Source organism: Anolis carolinensis, unplaced genomic scaffold, assembly GCF_035594765.1.
Source record: "Anolis carolinensis isolate JA03-04 unplaced genomic scaffold, rAnoCar3.1.pri scaffold_29, whole genome shotgun sequence".
In the NCBI taxonomy this organism is placed as follows: domain Eukaryota; kingdom Metazoa; phylum Chordata; class Lepidosauria; order Squamata; family Dactyloidae; genus Anolis; species Anolis carolinensis.
The window spans coordinates 652,617-662,570 of NW_026943838.1; the positions used below are offsets into that span (position 1 = coordinate 652,617).

A 9,954-nucleotide genomic window follows, 5' to 3' on the forward strand; every position below is an offset into this window, starting at 1 on the left:
CTCCTATGAACCAACGCGAATCATAGAATCATAGAATAGTAGAGTTGGAAGAGTCCTCATGGGCCATCCATCCAGTCCTGCTAAGAAGCAGGAAATCTCATTCAAAGCACCCCGACATCTGGCCATCCAGCCTCTGCTTAAAAGCCTCCAAAGAAGGAGCCTCCACCACAGTCCGGGGACCCCCTAAGATCATCCGGGGAGGCGCTCCTCTCGCCCCCGCCTTTGTCTCAAATGCGGCTGGTGGGGACGAGGGAGGGAGAGGGCCTTCTCGGCAGTGGCTCTGGAACTCTCTCCCTAAGGAGATCAGGTTACCGCCTTCCCTGCCCATTTTCCGCCGGGAATTGAAAACATGGTTGTTCCGGAGCGCATTTGAATAAATAGGCCCAATAGAGCTGTCATCAGAATACTTCTTTCTATTTTAAAAGCGTATGGCACTTTATCACTGTTACTTATTTCCATGATACACCATTTTATGAAACCTGTCCCCACTGGTTTGCTTTTAATTACTCTGATTTTATCTGCTTGGATTTTAATGTATTGTCCATTATTTTAGTTTGTGTATTGTTGAAATGTTTTAAGTTTCTGTCAAATATGTTGTGTCGTTGTTTCGGGCTTGTCCATGTTGTGAGCCGCCCCAAGTCCCTTCGGGGAGATGGGGCTAGATATAAAAATAAAGTTTATTTATTATTTAAAAGCAATATGAGGAGGGGGAGCCAAATAAGGAGGAAACAATGGAAGGAGATATTGAAGACAAACCCAAAGTCACGAAGAAGGATTACAGAGGGAACCATTACGGAATGGACCCCAGACAGAAATCCAGCAACAAAACACACAGCTGGACACACGTTAGACCTAGTTTTTGTTGTGGACGGAGGAAAAATCAGTGTGGAAGAGCAAAATATTCTTCCATTGTCATGGACTGATCATCATCTGGTCAGTTTTAGACTAACCACAGCTCAAACCCTCTGCAGGGGTGGTGGACCGATTAAGATGGTCCGCCCCAGGAGACTTATGGATCCAAATGGATTCCTGATGTCTCTTGGGGATTTTCCCATCATGGCGGCTGGTGATCCTGTCGAAGTCTTGGTTGATCTCTATAACACTGAGATGGCCAGGGCAGTAGACACGATCGCCCCTGAACGTCCCCTATCATCTCACAGAGTCAGGTCAGCTCCTTGGTTTTCTGAGGAGCTGGCTGTGATGAAGCGGACAAGACGGAGACTGGAGTGCATCTGGCGCAGATCTCAGGAAGTATCTGACCGAGCACGGGCTAGAGCCTCTCTTAGGGCCTACTCCGCAGCATTGCGGGCAGCCAGGATAGTTTTCTCGACTACCCGCATTGCGTCTGCAACAAACAGACCAGCTGAGTTGTTTCAGGTGTTGGGGGAGCTCCTCCACCCTTGTGACGGGGGGGCTGCCCTTTGCCACCTGACAACTCGATGTGGCGAGTTCGCCCATCACTTTGCAGACAAAGTCGCTCGGATACACTCTGACTTAGACACCAGCCTTAACGCAGTATCTGTGGAGGTGACCGAGGCACCTGCTTGTCCAGTGTTAATTGATTTGTTTCAGATTGTTCACCCTGATGACGTTGAGGGGATCCTTGGAGCTGTGAGAGTGACCACATGTGCTTCAGACCCTTGCCCATCTTGGCTAATAAAACTTGCCAGTGGGGGGTTGGCAAATTGGTTTGTGGGGATAATAAACGCCTCACTGGATCAGGGACTTTTTCTATCTACCTTAAAGCAGGCATTGGTTAAACCGATCCTGAAAAAGGCGTCCCTTGACCTGTTGGTTCTTAACAACTACCAGCCAATTTTGAACCTTCCCTTTTTGGGCAAGGTTCTGGAGCGGGTGGTCGCCTCGCAGCTCCAGGGGTTCCTGACAGAGACCGATTATCTGGATCCATTACAGTCTGGGTTCAGACCCAGTCATGGTACGGAGACGGCTTTGGTCGCCTTGGTGTATGACCTCCGCAGAGAACTTGACAGGTGGAGTGTGACCCTGTTGAGTCTCTTGGACATCTCAGCGGGCTTTCGATACCATCGACCATGGTATCCTTCTGGGAAGGCTCTCTGGAATGGGTATTGGGGGCGCTGCTTTCCAATGGCTCCGCTCCTTCCTGGAGGGCCGTTCCCAGTTGGTGAAGCTGGGAGACTCCTGCTCGGACCCCTGGCCTTTGACCTGTGGGGTCCCACAAGGTTCTATTCTGTCTCCCATGCTTTTTAACATCTACATGAAACCACTGGGAGAGGTCATCCAGAGTTTTGGAGTTGGGTGCCATCTCTATGCAGATGACACTCAATTCTACTACTCCTTTCCACCAAATTCCAAGGAAGCCCCTCAGATCCTTGACCGGTGCCTGGCAGCTGTGATGGACTGGATGAGGGTGAATAAGCTGAAACTTAATCCAGACAAGACAGAGGTCCTCCAGGTCAATCGTGTGGCCGATCGGGGCATAGGGTGCGACCTGCGCTCGATGGGGTCGCACTCCCCCTTAAGACGCAGGTCCGCAGCTTGGGGGTCCTCCTGCACTCAGTGCTGACACTTGATGCTCAGGTGTCAGCGGTGGCCGGGAGGGCCTTCGCACAGTTAAAGCTTGTGCGCCAGCTGCGACCGTACCTCGTGAAGTCTGACTTGGCCATGGTGGCCCATGCCATAGTCACCTCCAGGTTGGATTACTGCAATGCACTCTACGTGGGGCTGCCCTTGAAGATGGTTCGGAAACTTCACTTGGTTCAGAGATCAGCAGCCAGATTAATCACAGGAGCTAGTTACAGAGAACGGTCAACTCCTTTGTTTAAACAGCTCCACTGGCTACCGATAAATTTCTGGGCCCAATTCAAGATGCAGGTTATTACCCATAAAGCCTTAAACTGTTCAGGACCTGCCTATCTCCGTGATCGCCTCCTCTCCTACGAATCAACGCAAACCCTAAGATCATCCGGGGAGGTGCTCCTCTCGCTCCTGCCTTTGTCTCAAATGCGGCTGGTGGGGACGAGGGAAAGAGAGGGCCTTCTTGGCAGTGGCCCCCCGGCTCTGGAACTCTCTCCCTAAGGAGATCAGGTTAGCTCCTTCCCTGCCCATTTTCCGCCAGGAATTGAAAACATGGTTGTTCCGGAGCGCGTTTGAATAAATAGGCCCAATAGAGCTGTTATTAGAATACTTCTTTCTGTTTTAAAAGCGTATGGCACTTTATCGCTGTTACTTATTTCCATGATACACCATTTTATGAAACCTGTCCCCACTGGTTTGCTTTTAATTACTCTGATTTTATCTGCTTGGATTTTAATGTATTGTCCATATTTAATTTTGTGTATCATTGGAATGTTTTAAGTTTCTGTCAAATATGTTGTGTCGTTGTTTCGGCCTTGTCCCTGTTGTGAGCTGCCCCGAGTCCCTTTGGGGAGATGTGGCGGGATATAAAAATAAGTTGTTTATTATTATTATTATAGCTGGAACAAGAGAAGCCTCCAATTAAGTTGGGAGATACCACAGAAGAGATCTGGGGCCAGAAGAAGAGGCCAAACCAAATCTCTTCAAAAAGAGTTGGAATATACAAGGAGACACAGGTTGTTCAGACCTCTGAAGCAAATGCTGAATGCTGCACAGGAAACAAAGGCCAAGAAAGAGACCACAATGCCTTTAAACAAGAATGAGCGAGATTATATTCTTGAATGGTAAAAACAGGACGTAGTGAAAGCAGATATTAAAGAAAGGAGAAGTCCAAAAAACTATGAGTAGTTGGAAGTAAAAACGCTGATCGGAAGATAAAAAAAGACAAAATGGGCTGAACAAGAGATCAAGAAGAATGAGATTTTCAAATGTGGTGCTTTAACAGATGATTGTTTTATATCTGTTTTAAATAGTATGGACAAACCCCTCATGTAAGAGACATTAGTTCATAGAAAGGCTGTGTAGCGGGAAAGGGGGGTGAAGGATAATGGTATCTATTAATTCGTGTACGTATAACACTAACTTACTAACAAACAGATTTGACTAATAATCTTCTAAAATTCATTTGGTAATAAATACAACGAAACCACAGTTTTCTTTAAAAAGGAGCAAGTTGCCAGGAACAATCAAGAAGAACGAAAGAAATGCCATTTCCTAATGGATTCCATCACAAAAACATGGGAAAAGTTTCTCAAACCCAAAAACTTGGTTTCTGCGGGAGGGACATCCTGCTGTAGCACATTTTGCTCTGGTTTTTCAATAAATTCCTCATCACCAGGTCTCAACCAATTCAACTCTCACTCCTTTGTGGCAGCCACAAAACCAAGTTTTCGGAGTAGAGCAACTCCTTTCCAAGTAAGGAATGCACAATAAAACAGGAAACAATACTTTCAAACCAGGAGCAGAACATTTTTCAAATTTTGTTATATTGTCATTTACCTTGTGTCACTTGTTACATCGTGTCATCTTTTAACTTGTTAATTGGAATTGGAATGTGTTCAGTCTATTTCAGTTTTAAATAGCCACAGCTCACCTGCCCACCAAGCAGGACGAAAGCAGAAATGTGAGTAGATAAATAGGTACCGCTTTTAGTGGGGAGGTAATAAAGATGCCCTTAAGGACACTGATTGGGAAGAAGCTCCTCAACATGGAAGATGAAGTGACAGCCCCCCCCTCCCCCCATGTCCAGTGTTGAGCACAGCCTCCAAGATGCCGAAAATAAGATGGGAAAAGTTGTTTTTCCCTGTGTCTGCGTTGTCTGTCCTTGTTAATTGTAGAATCAGGCACTGAATGTTTGCCGTATGCGTGTTCTGTAAGCCGCTCTGAGTCCCCTTCGGGGCGAGAAGGGCGGGGTATAAATACTGAAAAGAAAAGACAAGCAATTGAACCAAGATCACATACAAGATGATTATTGAAGAAGAAAGAGAGGACGATGAGGTTTAAAAATAATGGACAATAATATAGAAGACAGATCAACTTTTGGGGGGATTCTTTTTAGTAGTTTAAGCAATGGATGTCAAGATAAGAGAGATTAAAAACTGGGAGTAATGCAGTAACACGTGGAGTATTTGAGAAAGTACGAAGCAGTGATCCAAGGCGGATTTATCCTTATGGACTCGTTTGCTCAGGGCTGATGGTTTTGTTCTGGTCCAGCCTGGTCTGCAACTTTATTAATAGGAATTTTGCACAAAGCTTTCCAATTACCGATAGAAGGCTAATTGACCAGTAATTGGAAGGATCGGGAGGGTCGCCTTTTTTGTCGATTGGAACTATAATGGCAAATTGCCAGTGGTTTGGTAGGATGCCCGTGTTGTTAATGATGGTGAAGACTGCCACCAAGAAGAGGGTCCACCACTCAGGATCCGATGTCAAAATCTCCGGGATAATTAACTCCGATCCAAGTACTTTTCCATTTTTTAGACCAACGATCAGGTCTGCTCCTTCCCTACTGAAACAGGGGGACAGTCGGTCAATTCAGGAGAATCTATCACTTTTTTTCGTGTCAGGAGCAACCGGAGTTGCTTCCAGAGTGAGAGAATTGGCCGTCTGCAAGGACGTTGCCCAGGGGACATTGCCCGGATGTTTTGATGTTTTACCATCCTTGTGGGAGGGAGGCTTCTCTCATGTCCCCGCATGGAGCTGGAGCTAAGAGAGGGAGCTCACCTGGGTGGGATCTGAACCTGGCAGCCTTCAGGTCAGCAGCCCAACCTTCAAGCCACGAGGCTTTTATCCCCTAGGCCACTGGAGGCTCCAAAATCTACCCCTGAGCTCTGGGTTTCTAACTCATCCGCCCGAAAGAGGTTGGAAAAAATGACTATATCCGTTTGAGGGAGAGACTTATTTATTTATTTACTTACTACATTTATATGCCGCTCTTCTCACCTCGAAGGGGACTCAGAGCAGCTTACAATTCAAATGTACATACAATATATTATTAGCATAGCACAATATAAGCCATTAAATTACTATATTGTACTATATAATTTCATGGTAATATTATTAGTAATATTACATTTAATATATAATATATAATTAATATTATATTATATTATTAATTAGTATAATATTGTATTGCATTATAATATTATTATCAATAATACAAGTATGTACAATATATTGTATATTTATAAATTATTGTATATTATATATATGTATATAAAATTAGCACAGCATGTTGCTATGGCACAGGAGACAAGATGGAACTGCCTCCCTGGCTCTTCCCATTGCTCTAAATTTACATCATTATCCAACATTCTGGATTATCCAACGCATTTTTGTCGTCAATGTTTTCAATACATCGTGATATTTTGGTGCTAAATTCGTAAATACAGTAATTACTACATAGCATTACTGCGTATTGAACTACTTTTTCTGTCAAATTTGTTGTCTAACATGATGTTTTGGTGCTTCATTTGTAAAATCATAACCTCATTTGATGTTTAATAGGCTTTTCCTTAGTGCCTCCTTATTATCCAACATATTCGCTTATCCAACATTCTGCCGGCCTGTTTATGTTGGATAAGTGAGACTCTGCTGTATATCCGTTTGAGGGAGAGATGTATTTACATCATTGAGGGCGGCTGACAACAAGGGCACCATCTGACGCCTTGAATGCCTATAAAAACAAAGCCACATTGAATTGAAGACTGAGGGTGAAGGTTGGGCTTGAACTGCTCTGTCCATTGGCCAAGAACCAAAACTGCTCGTGGTTGTTTGTTGGGATATTTATACCCCGCTTGATCTCCCCAAAAGGGACTCAAAGCAGCTTGGCATGAAAGCCTCAGGAGACCATTGAAAATGCGTAACAACACAAACATGAAAACAGCCTTCTTCAGGGGCAGCCCCACCAAGAGCGCGTCACAGTCTTCTGGATGGGAGGGGGGGGAGGGAGAGGACGCATGCGCAGAGGAGAGAGCAGGCCGCAGAGTCCCTGGACAGACAGACAGACAGACAGACAGGCCGCTCCCTCCCAAAGGCCGAGAAGAAGGAAGGAAGGAAGGAAGGAAGGGAGGGAGGGAGGGAGGGAGGCCTGAGGGCAGAGGGGGCGCCCCCCATCCCTCCCCCACTCACCTCCTCCTCTCTCTCTCTCTCTCTCCGAAAGGCCTCCTCCTCCTCTGTCCTTCTTTCCTTCCTTCCTTCTGACAGGAAAGAGCCTCGCCCGGCCCCTCCCCCCCAGTCTTCCCGCCTCTCGCTGCACTTCCGCCCTCAAGAAACATGGCGGCCGCGGGCAGGAGACCCACAGAGGGGCGGGGCCCGAGAGAAGCGGAGAGGCAGGCGGACAGACACGCCCCTTCTTTCCTTCCTCTCAACGCCCAGCGTCCGCCAATGAGAATCCGCCTTCCTCTCTGGCGTCATCGGTCTCCGGGCAGGAACGCCCCCGCCCCCCCCTCCGCCCTTCTGCCGTTAACGGTCACTCCAGGAATCGGCCAATGGGAATCGGCCTCGTCTCGCCGCGTCATCCGTCTCCAGGCAGACTCGCCGGCGCCTTCCCGCCTCTGGGCCGGACTCTCCTGGCCCGCTCCTCATGGCAGGCAGGCTGCTGAAGCGGAGAAGGGGGGGCCAGGCCAAGGAGCGGGAGGCGCCTCTGCGTGGACGGGTCGTGTCGGGGAAGCAGCCTCCTCTCTCCGCCTCCGCTCGGCGAGGTTTCCCGGCTTCCTAAAGTGTCGCTTGAGAACCTGAAGTGTAGGTCTGACGGGGTTTTTACCTTCAAAATAATCTTTACCTCAGCTTGAAAGGTAATCCTTACCTCAGCTTGAAAGGTAATCTTTACCTCAGCTTGAAAGGTAATCTTTACCTCAGCTTGAAGGTAATCTTTACCTCAGCTTGAAAGGTAATCTTTACCTCAGCTTGAAAGGTAATCGTTACCTCAGCTTTAAAGGTAATCTTTACCTCAGCTTGAAAGGTAATCTTTACCTCAGCTTGAAAGGTAATCTTTACCTCAGCTTGAAAGGTAATCTTTACCTCAGCTTGAAAGGTAATCTTTACCTCAGCTTGAAAGGTAATCTTTACCTCAGCTTGAAAGGTAATCTTTTCCTCAGCTTTAAAGGTAATCTTTTCCTCAGCTTGAAAGGTAATCTTTACCTCAGCTTGAAAGGTAATCTTTACCTCAGCTTGAAAGGTAATCTTTACCTCAGCTTGAAAGGTAATCTTTTCCTCAGCTTTGAAGGTAATCTTTACCTCAGCTTGAAAGGTAATCTTTACCTCAACTTTAAGGGTGGAAATCACCGTGGGTGCCAAAAGGAAAGGTAGGATTGTTTTGAATACTGAATATTATGGGTCTGATGTATAACTAATGAGGTATTATTATAAAATAATAAAATTATTGTTGTTGTTTTGTTGTTGTTGTTTTTCTTATATGTAGGCATTGGGTTATTTTAGGTAGCCCTTCAGTATCTTCCCAGGTGGGACCCTAAGCTGAGCTGAGCCCTGAAACTGAGCTGGAAGACAAACAGCAAAGAATCACTTTAGTCAATTGAACTACCAAGCCCAGTACTAGTTTCATTCCAACATATTCACAGCACTGCTTGTGAAATAAAGTCCTAAACCCTCACATTGTACATCTTCTTGGGCTGTTGAATGCGCCTGTGTTCTTTGGCTCGTTTCCTCATTGGTTTCTTTATAGGACTGCAATGGTCACCTCTGAGGCCTGTTTCTGTGACCAGCTTTCCACCCCTTGCTTTCTCTCCAGGGTCTGGAATGATGCTGTGGCCGAATCCTCAGCCGTTTCTCCCCCTTTGCGATGGAGTGGGACTGAGTCAGGTAAGCAGAAGGATTCCTGGGAGAGGAGGACTGGGCCTGCCGGGGTGCCTTTGGTTCCAGGATTAATGGCCAAATATCTGTTGAAACTGACAAGATGGAATGCGTTTCCTTAGAAGTGAAATACTGAAGGCACAATTACAAGGAGGGGAAAAAATGAAGAGAAAACTAAAGAAACCAGAATGGATGTTCAAAGAACTTTCAATGGAGCTAAGATTTAAAAGGGACATGTACATGAAATGGAAAGGGGAGGATCACCAAAGAATGTAAACGACTAAACAGCATAAGCATAAGTAGCAGATCATGAAGAAGGCCATCTGGAATCACTTAGAAAAAATGCTGTAATCACTGAAGGGCAAGATGGGTTTCTCCAAAACAAGTCATGCCAGACTAATCTGTTTTTCAGTAGAGTTCCAAGCTTGGTAGATGAAGGAAATGCAGTGGGTGTAGCACATCTTGCTTTCAGTAAGACCTTTGTAAAGGCCTCTCCTGGTTTTATAAACAACTAGTAAAAAGTGGGCTGGATAATACTCCTGTTCAGTGGATTTGTAATGGTTTGAGTGACAACGGGTGGAGTGGGCCCAGTACTGCTCAACATGCATATCTTATTTTCAGATGACAAAAAATTAGCAAGCATAGCTGACAGTCTAGAAGATAGGATCACAATTCAAAATGGCCTGAACATGTTAGAGAGCTGGGCCAAAACTAACCCACTTAATGTCAACAAGAATATATGTAGAGTAGTACACTTAGGCAGGAGAAAAATGCCATGCACAGGAACAGGAGGGGCAACACCTGACTTGACAATCATTCATATGATGGGATCTTGGAGTGTTAGAGGACTGCAAGTGGAACATGAGCCAACAATGTGATGCAGCAGCTGAAAAGACAATGGGATTTTGGGCTGCATCCCAAGGAATATTGTGTCTAGATTCAGGGAAGTCATGGCGACCTTCTTTCTGCTTTGGGGAGACCTCACCTGAAATTACACTGTGTCCAGTTGTGGGCATCACAATAAAAGGGGGAACATACCCTGATTCCATTTCTGATTCTATATATCAATTAAGAAATGGTTCTGACTGTGACCAACCCGTCGTCTCTACAAAGCTTACCTTTGTGGCATGGAGGCCTTCGCCATTTCCCTTTCAAGCAACCAGCAGGAATGTAAGTTTACTTTAAATTATTTCTTGTCATCATTTTTCTTGATATCTCTCACGTGAGGAGGAAATCTTTTCTTCTTCC

At 45.8% G+C, this 9,954-nt stretch overlaps 1 long non-coding RNA gene across 1 annotated transcript; it reads left to right on the forward strand.

Moving 5' to 3' along the window:
- Positions 1 to 7,566: 7,566 nt before the first annotated feature.
- Positions 7,567 to 9,743, forward strand: LOC134294912 (uncharacterized). The gene is made up of 2 exons (XR_010001527.1): positions 7,567 to 7,691; positions 8,645 to 9,743. It is a non-coding gene; the product is annotated as an uncharacterized LOC134294912 (long non-coding RNA).
- The last annotated feature ends 211 nt before the right edge of the window (positions 9,744 to 9,954 follow it).